The sequence below is a fragment of the Podarcis melisellensis genome (assembly GCF_964234715.1).
Source record: "Podarcis melisellensis genome assembly, chromosome: 1".
Taxonomy (NCBI): domain Eukaryota; kingdom Metazoa; phylum Chordata; class Lepidosauria; order Squamata; family Lacertidae; genus Podarcis; species Podarcis melisellensis.
Genome location: NC_138528.1, coordinates 18,409,053 through 18,423,913, shown reverse-complemented (window position 1 = coordinate 18,423,913; position 14,861 = coordinate 18,409,053).

Below are 14,861 nucleotides of genomic sequence, written 5' to 3'. Positions count from 1 at the left end.
AATTCCTGAGATTTTATGGTGCAAATGGGAAATACCAGTTAATTTTGGACATTTACCAGTGAATCCCAAAGCAAAACAGTTACGGATAGTAAAATCACCAAATACCATTTGTATTTCCATCCTTTTCTGGCAAAGGATGGGATTTACCATTGCTATCCTCACCATTGCAAACTACTTGGAGGTACTGTTGTAATCTGCTAAGAGGTTTTATTCGCAATCAAGTAAATTTATAAATTCAGGTAATTTTTTCTATCTTTTGTAAATGTCTAAAATAAACCTCCTGACATAAGCTTTCCTGATCTTTAGCAGTAACTCAGGAGGCCAATCGAGTGATCAAATACCATATTCCCATCAGCTATTGATAAAGGAAGACATTTGTTAATGGAACCAGCACGTCCACATAGAGCTGAATCAATTTCCCATGACGCCAGGAGTGGCCAAGAGGGAGGGATGCCACCGTGGACCAGGTCTCCCAGCGACAGTGGGTCAGACAGGTTGGTGGTGATATTAAGGCGGTTTGGACACCTCGGTGTGTAAACTGGATGGGCTCTACTTGTGCTTCACTCTGCACTCTCCTGGTACGCAGCACCAATGTTGCTGCCAGGAGGACAGATTCCACCCACCAACCATTCCCATGTGACACACATATAAATGTCAAAAACTAGTCAGTAGTGCAATCTTTTCTGACTTTTGCTAATACATCTCAAAAAATAACATTAGGCTTGTTGCTGTTTTCCAACACTGATCCAGTTTCACCCTCCTCATTTCTACAATTTACTGGTAAATATGAGCATTTTCCAGTACAGCAGATTTCTGTAATTGACTGGTAAATGTTACCATTTGCTAGTACAGGGGTGTTCTGCAAATCTACAACCATCTCTCTTACAAAGCACATGCTTTTCAGAGGCAGGAAAGCAACCTCGACCATCAAAACATTAGCAAGTCTCCAAATAATGGCATTAGTGCTTCCATTACTGGGATGACCAACAAACACTTATAAAAATATGTAACATTTCATATTGAATGGGCGTATGTGTGTGTGTGTGATCACATATTTGCTCTTTTTTAAAAAAAGCTAGCAACAGCAAAACCCCACTGGTAGACTAAAAAATCCATAAAAACAGAGTTGTCCTTTCAGTGTTGCTCATACACCTGTATGCAATATTGATGCCTCTTGGTGAACAGCACAGAGCCAGCTCTGTCGTACTGGGACAGCTGATTCACAGAACTGTGATATCACAGTTACCCTGCCTAGCTCTCGCTTCCTAGTGCTGCTAGAATTCCTTTATTAAAGCAGCACCCAGGCATGCTAGCAGAGTGAAAAAAGGCTTCTTGTCACTGTTCCCTGTTTAAAACTTGGCTTCCTTATGGGTTTTCAAGCCGGGGCTTTTAAAATCCATAGCTGCCTGCAGCTGACATTTAGAACTGGAGTGCAGATGTAGGTTTTCTAGGCTCCTGTACCAGCAAACGTACATCTTGCCTGACCCTGGAAAAAAAGGTGAGAGGTGGGTTTCACAATAACCCCATTGATCCTTGAACTTTGCTCAGACCGAAAATTGTTGTCCAGCATGCTGAAAACAACTCACCAACTGGCCATAGACAACAAAAGGGGTGGCACATAAACAAGCATGTTTGTGCAGGGACATAGTTAAGGAGTGGCTCAGTGGGGTCGAGTCCTGGGTTTTTGGGATTGGGCTGGGCCCTGGGAAGGAATCGAAGAGAAATTTCAGTTCACAATCAAAGGCAAATCTGCCCTTTCGGGGGGCGGGGGCAGGATGTGAACTGAGACACAGCCATCCCTTGAAATTCACGCTCCAAATTTTGCAATGTGGTTCTACAGCCAAGGAAGATGTACAAAGAGGCAAATACTGGTCTAAAGTAGTATACACTAGTATGTGCTTTTTTGAGCACCTTGCTTGGCATTCATATATATACATATATTAATGACAATAACATGCAAAACTGTGCTGTATTATGGGAAACTGCTTGCAAAAACGCAAATATCCATCAAAACAGCATATGAGAAATTAAACTAAAACAGGAGAAATTAATAGGAGAAATCAAACTAAAATGCTGGTGAATTTTCATGAAGATTTTTTAAAAATTGCAGATTTCTGCAGAAATGGGAAGAACCAAATTTAAGATTGTAAAAAACAAGAAATGTAAGAGAATAAAATTGGACAGATTCACCCATCCCTCTGCGTTTCTCCATGTTTTGTGCATGCTTTGCTTTGCTTTGCTTGCAGTGCTGATGAGAGCACTAGACAGCCACCATCTTAACTTGCTCAGAGACCTAGATTTTCTATGCACATAAATTAGCCACAAGTATTTTCAGCTCTGCACAGTAGAGATATGGATCAGGGCCATAGTTGCACCCTAAAGCCAGGGGCCTTGCCAATCATGAATTGTTGTTTATCCGCGCTCTCTTCAGTCACAGAAAGGAACCCAGAATGTGAATCAAGAAAATCTGGCTTCTCCTGAATTTCTTCACCATCTTTCACCTTCACTTCATCTTCTAATTCACACATTATCTATTCCATGCCCAGCCTGTGCCACCTGAAACAGGAATTCATAGCATGCCTAGGCAAGAATAATATAACACATAATGTCAGTCTTATACTCTTGCCTGCCTCTCCAGCCCTGCCCAGCTGCTTCCAGTGCAGTAGAATAGATGCAAATCCACACTGTGGCACATGGAAGAGTTGAATGTATATTCTAGTCCAGTCTTCCCCAATGTTGGGTTGCCAGATTTTGTTCAGAGCTACTTATCAAACCCATTGGCCTATTTATTTACTTGTGCTTAAGCTTTAGCCCAGGAGTGGGGAACCTTGAGCCCAGGGTCCAAATGTGATCCTACAGGCTTCTCTGTCTGGTCCTCAGGACCCTCCCTAGATAATGCCCCATCTCCTCCTCATCAGTGCTGCCTTGCAGCCACCAGCTAGATATCAGCATGCACAGTTGAGGATGTCTACCTTGAGGTAAAGTGAAAAGCCGATTCATGCTTGATCTTTCTTCTTTTTGCATCTGCTTACTCTGCTAAGAATCAAACTTTTAAAAAAACACAACAAAAAAGAGCAGCAACAAGCAGCACAAGACAACATCCGCTCTCATTTTGATTTCCTGGAAGGTACATGTGGCTAGGCAGATGGTGCTTTTTTTGTTTTCGTTTTACTAAAACTAGTGATCAAATGTAAATAGTGTACATACATCTCTGTGCCCTGTTGCTGTAAGTTTTATTTCTAGGTGCTACTGCTAATATGTAGGACTTCCTCTCTCATTTCTTCTTCTTTTTAACCCATTGCTTCAATTTAGATTCTGAATTACAGTCACACCTTGGAAGTAGAATGGAATCCATTCTGGAAGTCCATTCGCCTTCCAAAATGTTCAGAAACCAAGGCATGGCTTCCAACTGGCTGCAGGAAGCTCCTGCAGCTAATCGAAAACCACGGAACCCGCGTCTGATGTTCGGGTTCCAAAAAATGTTTGCAAACTGGAACACTGACTTCCGGGTTTGCGCCGTTCGGGAGTCAAAATGTTTGACTCGCAAGGTATTCAATGTCCGAGGTACGAGTGTATTATCGTGGTTGCTATTACTTACCATTCATCGTAATACTTGCCTACTATGAGTGGTGAACTCATCAACCTCTGTATCTAGACCAGCATGCTAGGCAAGATACAGAAAATATGAACTCCCCAAGTCTCTTAAGATTAAAATCCATGTAAAGGTATTACAATGTGTAATACCTTTACACATAATGTGTTGTTCTTCAGCCCGTGAGTTGCAGGGTGAATAAAAGATGAAAAATTACCCAGTGAATGTGAAACAGTACAGAAGGACAAACAAAGGAACAAAGGACTAGGCAAAACAGTGCAGCCTTGATAAGTAACAATGATATAGATTATAGAGATAGATATATAGATATTGATATTATGCATATGATAATATATAATGAAAATGTGTATACTAGAACAAAGTGCATATATTAGTGAGAATAACACACAAAATGCAAAAACACATTGGGGGGAAATTGCTAGTACAAAATTTCACATATTAAGAGACATGCCCATGTAAATGGGCACACACTTTCGTGTGCAATTCATAAACAAATGCAGAAATGAGGCAAAGTTAAGGCTAGATGCATAAGAAACTTAGTGAAACTGAATTTACAATGCAATACTTACCTGGGGTTACAGCCCAAACTGGCTGCTATTACTGAAAACAAATATTCTGTTTCAAAAACTTCTGTTGTCTCATCCTAGACTAAGGAATCCAGCTGACAGATCCCAGGCACAGCAAAGATGGGGGTTTCCTTTGAAGTTTATTGGAGTTTTATCAGAAAATAGCTGATGAACAAACAGCATAAGTGTGTGTGCGTGTGCGCATGTGCGCAGAACGCCGTGGCTTTTCTTAAACAAACTTGTTGAAATGGACAGATCCGAATACCCTACTGTGTCGGAATGCTACAAACCTCATATCTGATTTTCCCTCCTCTTAAGAGGTTCTACTTAATCATGCAAAATCGTTTTTTTCTTTCTTTTGGTGAACAGGCCGGGACTACCACTGTTCATTGCTGCTGGAGATAATGTAGATATCAAGACAGTAATGGCTTTCATCATGTGCTGTAAGACTTCTAATTCAATTTTTATTTTACTGTGCTGGCACACAATATCTCACAGCATGGTCCTGGGTTGTCTCCGTAGGTTATGAAAGGAGTTAAAGAATAAGGAAAAGCAGCCTCATTCCCTCCCCTTACTTCATTTCATGTTACAAACAATGGCAATAAGCCTCTAGTAATGCATTTTGTGGTTCACAATACACTCTCTTGCTCCATGTGAGCAGTTCTTATGTTCTCCAGGTACGTGTGCATTTTGATGAAATGTAGTGAGCGTGCCAATGGATCACGGAGGTAGACATGGTTCACACAGTGGTGAGCAGTGCTGGCTCTTTCCTCAGTTGATAGTTGGGAAAATGTGTTGATTCCCTTCCCTTTCATATGGTAGTGTTTGAGAGTACTAGCCATGGCTAGATGGGCCAGAGACAGGACCCAGCAGGCTCTTCTGGTGTTCTTACACTGTTGTTGGATGTGACATGCTGTGACGTGAAGCGACAGGAATCCCATTATGGGATATTGACCTGGGTTGGTTCATAAGCGCAAACAGAGGTTCTTCAGTCTTCAGTGAGCATAAAAAAGGTAAAGGTAAAGGACCCCTGGACGGTTAAAGGTGACTTATGGGGTTGCAGCGCTCATCTTGCTTTCAGGCCAAGGGAGCTGGCGTTTGTCCACAGACAACTTTCCGGGTCATGTGACCAACATAACTAAACCACTTCTGGTGCAATGGGACACCATGAAAGAAGCTAGAGCGCACAGAAACATCCTTCACCTTCCTGCCATAGTGGTACCTATTTATCTACTTGCACTGGTGTGCTTTCAAACTGCTAGTTTGGCAAGAGCTGGGACAGAGCAACGGGAACTCACTCCATCGTCTTGATTCGAACTGCTGACCTTCCGATCGGCAAGCCCAAGAGGCTCAGTGGTTTAGACCACAGCGCCACTCACATCCTTGATTCAGTAAGCGTACGTAGTGCTAAAACAAATCCCCTCTCTACCCTCCTTTATTAATGTTGGAGTCATTCTCTATTTTTTTTTTGTAAAGTTAAGGTACTATGCACAGAGTACTTTCCATTTGCGTTTGATTCCCAAATGATATATGATTTCGGTGTTTGATATTGTACAACTGATAGTTTGTAATATTTTATAGTAGTTGTGTTGCGCTATGATTAGTACTGGACAATGCTGATGGTTGATATTGTGTATCAGTTCAGGGGGCAGGAGCTGAATGGTGAAGCAAATGGATTCTGTTCTAGGTGTGCACATAATTTGAGGGCCTTTCCCCCGTCCTGAATTGAAGCACAATTTCAATACCAACTATTCCTCAAGCTTTCTGTACAATGTAGCTTAACCTTTCCATGTGTCTCCAGGTTCATTGGCTTTGCAAGAAGCAAGGTTGTCCAAACTGTTGCCTGCGGAGCACTGGAGAGCTCAGGACTACTGCTATTTTTTGTTAAAGCACAGCAGCAGAAGATGTATTTTAAAAGTTCAAAGCTTCATTTAAGTTTTTGTGTTTTTTTAAAAGTGGGTTGTTCAGCTTAAAAGAACAGAGTTCTTCAGTATTTCAGAAGGCAGCATTTGAGAAATCCTCATGCTTACCTTCCTACTGGTGGTTTATAGGGCCTATGGGAACATATAAAGAAGAACTGGAGAGCTGCAAGTTTTTTTAAAAAATGTGCAAGCAAAAGTACTCAGCTCTTGGTCAAGCCTTAATTATTTTAATATGAGAAAGACCAAGAGCCACATCCCTGCCCCTGGACTTATAGGTTTGCAGTGTCGCAGGCTTCCCTGACTTTCTCCTCACGGTGTACGATGCCTACAAGGGAGTTTTGAGATCATTAGGTGCATTGATGCCACTGCAGATCCTTATCAGTTGTGGAACTTTAATCCAATTATTGTCTTTTGTCTTCATCCCCCCAATATCTGTGCATATGTCAATCTTCAGTCTCTGCTTATGGGAACCTGATGTCTTTAAAATGTTTTAAATTATACCCAAGTGCTTGTGAACTTTTTGAGCAGGGTGGGTGGGCAGCATAGGATAAAACCCTTTTTTTCTTTTTTTTTCTTTTTTGCTAAGCCCTTTCCTGTTTTCAGCTTCAAAGTTTGTTTTCCCCAGCAGTTAAGCTGAAAGAACACGCTTACTTTTTGACACACAAACACACAAAATGCATGGTCATCTTTTTCGTTTATCTCTCTCTCCAAGCCGCCTTTCCTCTTAGTGTGACTTTCGTTCGCTGGTGTGTTCGCTTTGTGGTCACCCAAACGGTTTGATGAACTACTTTCTTGGCGTTTCACATAGAAAGTTGCCTGGCAGCTGTTTAGCAAAGCTGAGCTAAAGGAGCTCAACTGATGGCCAAGATAGAAAGCTGAGGCCAGCCAAGCCACATGGTTAAGCAAGAATAGGTTGCCGTGTTTCAAAAAGTAAAAACTGTTGAGCTTTTCTTTAGGAAACCACCAAAATTGTTGTGCTTTTTTTGAAGCAAAAGACGAAAGTTGTTTTGTTTTTTTAGACAAACTCCAAAGTTGTTGAGCTTAAGATCCAGGACAAAGCACCAATTTTCAGAAACTTCCCCTGGACGTCAATTCCGCCTTTGAAATCCCAGTAATGTCCAGGAAAATCCTAACCAAAAATGAATAATAACTGTCATACAACTAGGAAAAAATAGATCACCCCATGGCTGGGAAGCATGGGACTAGGTGACCTATGTGTTTGCTCTCTGGATGCTAGCTGTTGACTTGCAACTTCAAGGCCACTGTACTCCTTTCTTACAGTTCTTTATGTTTAAAACAGACTCAGACTAGACAGCATTTAAACTGAGAGCCAGCCCCGGCACTATTGGCCGGGCCCCTCATGCTCAAGGGTCCTGCACTGGCCGTGACAGGGAGCCCCAGTTTTGTGATCAGTAAGAAAAAAATTCAATTATTGTGTTCAGTTTCGTAGTCCAGAATTCTGGTTTAAAAGAACTCCATGCAAAAATAAAATTAAAAAAACCAAGGTATTAGTTGACTCCCAGCCATTGAAGGTCTTCTTGGCTTTCTTTCTTTTCTTTTCTTTTCTTTTTTTGGTAGCTAAAAATGTGCTGCTCTTATTTAAATCTGAAATCAGCTCGGTTGATATTTTAGTCGAAAGATACCGTAGATTCCTGCATATAAGACGACTTTCTAACCCTGGAAAAGAGGTTAAAAAGTCGCAGCCGTCTTATACGTCGGGTATGGGCAGCGCGAAGCGGAGCCTGCCCACTGTGGCGGTCTCCGCTCCGCGTCGGGTGGCTTTCTCGTCGGGTGGCGATTGGGCTTATAAGACGAACCCCCAAACTGCAGCTGCCAATTTGGGGCATCGTCTAATACGCCCAGTCTCTTAACACGCCAGAATCTACGGTATTTGGAGTTGCTGTCCAAAGGTGCTCTCATCTGTCACAATGTTGGACTAGGAGGTCGAGGTTGAAATCCCCACTCTGCCATGAAGCTCACCAGGATAACCTTTGGCCAGTCACTCACTCTCATCCTAGCCTACCTTGCAGTAGGGGGAGGGGAGAACTATGTGTGCCGCTTTGAGCACCTTGGAGGAAAGGTGTGCTGTGAATTAGATCAATAAATAATAAAATTAATTCAAATCCCTCGGGAGGTTGTGAACTCTCCTTCCTTGGAGGTTTTAAAGCGGAGGTTGGAAGGCCATCTGTCATGGATGCTTTAGCTGAGATTCCTGCATTGCAGGCGGTTGGATGGGGTACCCTTCCAGCAATTCCACGATTCTACGATTCCATGAAATGAAATGTCGACTATGTTACAGATTTTATGAGGGCCAGATGAAAGAGGAACCATCTTTAAAAAGGTAAAGGTACCCCTGCCCGTACGGGCCAGTCTTGACAGACTCTGGGGTTGTGCGCCCATCTCACTTAAGAGGCCAGGGGCCAGCGCTGTCCAGAGACACTTCCGGGTCATGTGGCCAGCGTGACATCGCTGCTCTGGCGAGCCAGAGCCGCACACGGAAACGCCGTTTACCTTCCCGCTGGTAAGCGGTCCCTATTTATCTACTTGCACCCGGAGGTGCTTTCGAACTGCTAGGTTGGCAGGCGCTGGGACCAAGCAGCGGGAGCGCACCCCGCCGCAGGGATTCGAACTGCCGACCTTTCGATCGGCAAGTCCTAGGCGCTGAGGCTTTAACCCACAGCACCACCTGCGTCCCTGGCGGAACCATCTTTAGCAGGTGCCCAAAAAAAAGACAGCAGAGAAGGCACCTGCCTGATCATGCAAAGGGAAGGCAGTGCCAAAAGGGAATACTAGCACTGACCTACCTCACAGGATTGTTGTAGTAGAATGTATATGAAGTGGATCACTCTAAATCACAAAATAATTGCTAAGAGGAGGAGGATAAAGGAGAAGGATAGTGGTGATGATCAATTCTGCATATAGCTGAGATGCTGGTTAAACAAAGACGCACAGAAAGATAGTGCTAGCCACTTAAAATTTAATATCTAGGTGAGATCATTTTTTAGTATTTAGGGCAGATAATTTATATTACATAATTTCATTCCTGAATTAGATGATATCTGGCCTTGGAGAATTTTTTTATTTTATTTTTTGCCACTCAGGCATGCCTGTTAAGACAATTTATGGGAGGCAAGATAATGTATGTACATAATATCTAATAATAACTCTTTCACCGCAACATCCTGTGCCAGCACCATTACATGGCTCACTCATCAAGGGATTCGAAAAGTGTCTTTGCGTTAGGGGTCTTCTTTTGTGGTAGAAACCAACAACCAGCAACAACTGTTCTTGGTTCCAGGTGTTCAAGGATGTATACAACAGAGTGATGCATTCGACGACAACAAATAATTTCTGAGTTGCGGCTTGCATCTCTTTTGTAAAGAAAAAAATATTGAGATTTTTTTAAAAAAACCGCAAAGTAAGAAAAACGCAGTGGAAAATAATTCAGGGATAAAAATGTATTTGAGCAGATAGGCAAGGATAGGGCGTTTAACCCTTTCCCTGCCAACCTGCTTCTCACTCGAAATGCTTCCCTGAGTTGATTCTCATCCTTGCTCTTAGTAGAGTTGTAAATGCAGGCAAACATGTAATGCAAATATTGTTTGGGAGAGAAAGTATTGGGTGCTGTGAAACGGGCCTCCTGAAATGAGAACCATTCCTCCATCCAAAGCTTCTCTAATCGCCTCTGAAGATGCTTTGCCCCTTGGAAAAAAATGCAGCAATTAAGGCTGAATCACACACATTTGAGTGTAGCATGTAGTTGGACCCTTTGCACAGCGGCAGGACTTGTAAATCACACTTTGCAAAAGCAAAATGAAACACTGCATCCCAACAGAAGGCCTGAGCAAATAAAAAGGTCTTCACCTGGCATCAGGTGAGCCTCCTTGGTGGACAGTGTTCTAGAGGCAGGATGCCACAAGAGGAAAGGCCCTTTCACCATCTGCCTCACTTTAGATGGCAGGAGGTGCTACAGAAGAGCTTCTGATGAGACAAATCCCTGGGAAGAATTATAAAGTTGGACAGGACCTCAAAGCCCCACCTACTTGACTGAACACATGGCTCAGACTTAAAATGAAGAGTGAAGCGCCTACAATTTCTAACATCTCAGCTTTACATAAAGAGGGAAGGCACTCAGGGTGGAATCCTAGCCACACCTACTTACGGAAGTCCTGCTGGCCATATCCTGCTACAATTCACTTGTTTTAATTGAGAAACAACAGGCATAAAGATAAACACTTATAGAGAAGATGGCTAAGTGGTGGAGCTCACAGGGAACAGTCAATATTATTAACTTGGCACCAAGGAAGACTGAGTGACTTACCATATTTTTCGCTCTATAGGACACACTTTTTTCCCTCCAAAAATGAAGGGGAAATCTGTGTGCGTCCTATGGGGCGAATGCAGGCTTTCGCTGAAGCTTGGAGAGTGAGAGGGGTCGGTGCGCACTGACCCCTCTTGCTCTCCAGGCTTCAGGAAGCTATCAGCAACCCTGGGGAGCCCGCGGGAGTTCCCACAGGGCTCCCTAGGCTGCGGATAGCAGCCTGCTGCACGGAGCACAGGGCGTGCTGAAGCAGAGCACCCCACGCTTCGGGCAGACATCAGGCAGCCCCACAAGCTTGGGGAACAGCGGTGAGGCACAGCGCTGCCATCCCTCTGTTCCTCAACCTGGTTTGGAGGCTGGTGCTGGGGAGAAGTGCGCTTCTCCCCAGCGCCAGCCCCACAAGCTTGGGGGACAGCGGGGAGGTGGAGCACCACCATCCCGCTGTTCCCCGACCTGGTTTGGATTCCCCGACCTGGTTTTGGGGGTGGTGGAATAAATGAAAAAACAACAACTAGGTGCGTCCTATGGGCCAGTGCGTCCTATGGATGAAAAATACACCTATGGGCCAGTGCGTCCTATGGATGAAAAATACAGTATATCCTATGAAAACATAACTGGGCAAAAGATGAAAATGTGGTTCTCTTGATGTAGGTAGAACCAGTGGCGGCCTGGGACGTTTTGCCACTGAGGGCCAGTGTGGTGTAGTGGTTAAGAGCGGTAGTCTCGTAATCTGGGGAACCGGGTTCGCATCTCTGCTCCTCCACATGCAGCTGCTGGGTGACCTTGGGCTAGTCACACTTCTTTGAAGTCTCTCAGCCCCACTCACCTCACAGAGTGTTTGTTGTGGGGGAGAAAGGGAAAGGAGATTGTTAGCCGCTTTGAGACTCCTTAAAGGGAGTGAAAGGTGGGATATCAAATCCAAACTCCTCCTCCTCCTCCTCCTCCTCCTCCTCTTCTTCTTCTTCTTCTTCTTCTTCTTCTTCTTCTTCTGCTTCTGCTTCTTCTTCCTTATGCATGAACTGACTAGAGAATGAACTGATCCACTGGGTCTTCTGCTTTTTTCGTTGAACTTTGAGACTTCCTTTGAAATCTACAATTTGATACAATGAACAGTAAACCTTATTTATTCAAAAGTACAGCCGATTACGTCTTGTGTGTTTATTTTGTAGAAGTGTGATCAGGACATGTCCATTCAATCTATGGGGCCACACAGAAATAACGTTGCAGGGAATAGTATTTATTTTGCTTCTCTGTCTGCCTCTTTGTCCACGAACACTCCCATTTGAAGCCAGTCTCGAACCACCATTGGCTACTGGCTTTGCTCCCTTCATTCTTGCTGCAGGTGCCCCCTGCCCCTCACATCTCCTCCTTTGCAGGTATGCTATGCCACCACACCCATACCACCTCTTCAGGAATGCCCAGGGTGGGGTGGGGTGAGGCATGCCCATGCCAGCATCAGAGCCCACCTTCTGTGGGGCAGGGGAGCCCACGGAGGAGGTCACAGTAGGCATTGAGTCATGTCACGGACAGCCCAGCACTTAAAGTCGCTTTTCAAAATTATATGCCTTGTTTGTGAGTAGGGCACCATTTCATTGATTGTTTCCACTGGGGGGGGGAGTTCTCAAGCAGTTTCTCTGGAATGTGGCAGCAGCAGTAGAACATCTAACCACATACCTAAGTTTTTCTCATCCCTCCAGCCATCATGGATGATGGGACATCTGACCAATAGATTCTCCACTGCTGCCCTAGGCCTAGAGTGCCACAACTTCATTTATAAGCCTACAATGTGGTTCGCACGCAGCAAAAAGCCACTCTGCGTTGGCTCTGTGCAACTCTTGTTCATTTCAGTGAATCTTGCAAACGTCTTTGGCTGCTCCCAGAGACCAAATGCAAGATGAAAATACTCTGACCCAGTAAGAAATGTCCTCTAAATTCTTGCTGTCAGGTAATAAGTAGTGCCAAGTTCTCCTTTGTGCAATATGAAATACTATAATCCAACTGATGTCCCCCCAACCCTAATAAAACAAAACTAGTTCAACTTTGGTTAGTGTAAATCACAATCTGGTAATAGAAAGTCAATAGTAGTAAAGCGAGAAGGCATTGACTCTCTCCAAGTTGTAGAGGAAGAGCTTAATTGTATAATATCTTTCTTGTTAGCCTAGTTTTCCTACCCGAAATCTGTACTGCCAAATAACTAGCGAGTTCTTTATTTTTTAACTCGGAAGAATAAGATTACCCTTTCAACTATATTCTACATTTCAGGTTTCTTTCTCTTTTTTTAATAATAAAAAAAACTCCGTAAAAGTTGTTCGTTGTCCAATTTCTAGCTGGAAAACTATAAAAGTCCATTTCACTTTGCTAAAACAGATTTTTTTTCCCCTGAAGTAAGATTAAATTGATATATCTAGCGCTTCTGTCATTGTAATATGACATTAGGAAGATAGTCAAACACTAGCTTTGACTCTAAGTGTCCTACTAAAGTAGTAGTCTACTGCAGAGTGCTTTTTGATGCATCAAAGAAATGGTACTATCTTTCAAACAGCATTCATATTTTCACCTCCTATAATCGCTGTAAAGTAATAGCAGGACTCTAGCATGATCCTTTTTTACAGCTTCTAGAAGTCACTTCTATGAGGGATTGCCTAGGCTTGCATTAGATATTCAGGTTTAAATGAACCACTATCGGAGCTCTCCAATCTGCAAAAAAATGCATTCATTAGCTTTTTGTCCTTTCACTCTTCTTTCAGTTTAATCTAAGCTCTTCATCCCTGTAGCCCTGGCTATGGCTTCGTTAATAGCAGCCTATGGCTTACAACTTGCCAGCACGGAGTATTCTCCACAATAGCTTCCTGCTGCAAAGTTTCTGCTGCAAATAGGACAGGACTGTCCCAAGACATTTGGCCACCAGAGGCAGACCAACTCATGTCACCCATGGAGGCAGTAGTGATACCACTGTTCCCGCCCCATAGCAGTAGTGACATATGAGGGGGGAACAGAGGGTACCTCTTTGCACTAGTCTCCTGGCAGCTTACCAAGACAGGGCTGGGAGGGGCAGTAAGGTTGGGGTTCCACAAGAGTGTTGGAAGTCTCAGCACATCTGGCAGTTGGGGTGCAGAACACACATGAGGTTCTAGACTACCACATCAGTGTTCCGATGTAGTGCTTTCAAACAAGTATGTCTCCACAATAAAACTGAGATAATATAGTAAGGACGGGACTCATGAATGCTTGGGTCATCCTAGAATCTCTGTATATCAGGGGGATGAGTGCAGTGCAGAACATTTATTTTGTATAAGCAGCTTTCAAGCAAGTGACTCCACATGAGGCCGTGTGTTATGTTTGAGGGATGTATCACCTCGGCCCGTGAACATCTGAACACAATTCCAGAGGCCATTCATGCCAACTCTGTGTACAGCAATCTTTTTGCAGAACGTCCTCAGAAAGCTTCATTATTTATCACAAGACACCCACATGGGCTATAAAACAAGCAAGCAACACCGTTTCCAATTAAGGGAGAACGCGCTGCCGTCTATTCACCCCTAACCCTACGCCTTTTTACTTGGAAGTGCATCTTGCCATGTTCTGTGGAGCTTACTTCCAAGTAACAGAGCCCAGGATTGTTGCCTAAGATATGCTAATTGGTGCTTTTGTTTATTCCCCCTGGTTCAGAGCAATCATCCGGAACCTTGATAGATTCCGTGTCCTGCCGTGCTTCCCTAATTCGAGGCAAAACGAAGATCTGAGACGCAATTGTAAAGACCATCGATGGAAACGTCCAGTTGGGGAGGGACTGAGTAGCGTCTCTCAGCTGGCAAGTTTAAATGATCCCAGATGAGTTTTGTGCCTACAGTCCTACAGGTCCTGCTGTTTTTCAACTAATCATTTGCAAAATTGAAAAAAGAAAAAGAAAGGAAGAAAGGAAGTGGGGGGGGGGGAGGGAGAAAGCAGGAAGACTTCTGGTAGGTGAGCCACAGCAGGGCAATTAAGACGCTGCAGCAAATGTACACATCTGCTCCTAGAGAGATACAGTTTCACTGATTCTATCTATAGTCACAATCCTTCAGAGAGATAAACACCCTGCGAGAGCGGCACGCCAGAGGAAGTGCCACACTGAGAAAGTGGTGATCAGAGTGGAGCCTCGCAGCCCCTGTGGTCTGAGAGGAGGGAGGGAGGAGGGAACAGCCAGGCGAGCAACAGAAGTCGTGGGGCAGATGTGAATCAGAAGAACGGCGTGTGAGAGCCGACACTTGAGGGAGGTGGGATTCTAAGCAAGCGTGAGCTACACAGTTAAAACCAAAAGCGGGGGTTGGTGGAGGGGGGGGGGCGGAGAGCCTCTTCTCCATACTCTTTAGGAACCAGTGCCATTTCATTTCATTTCATTTTTATTTGCATTTATGCTTCAATTCAATACTGAACTAATCCAGTCAGAGGGGGCCAGT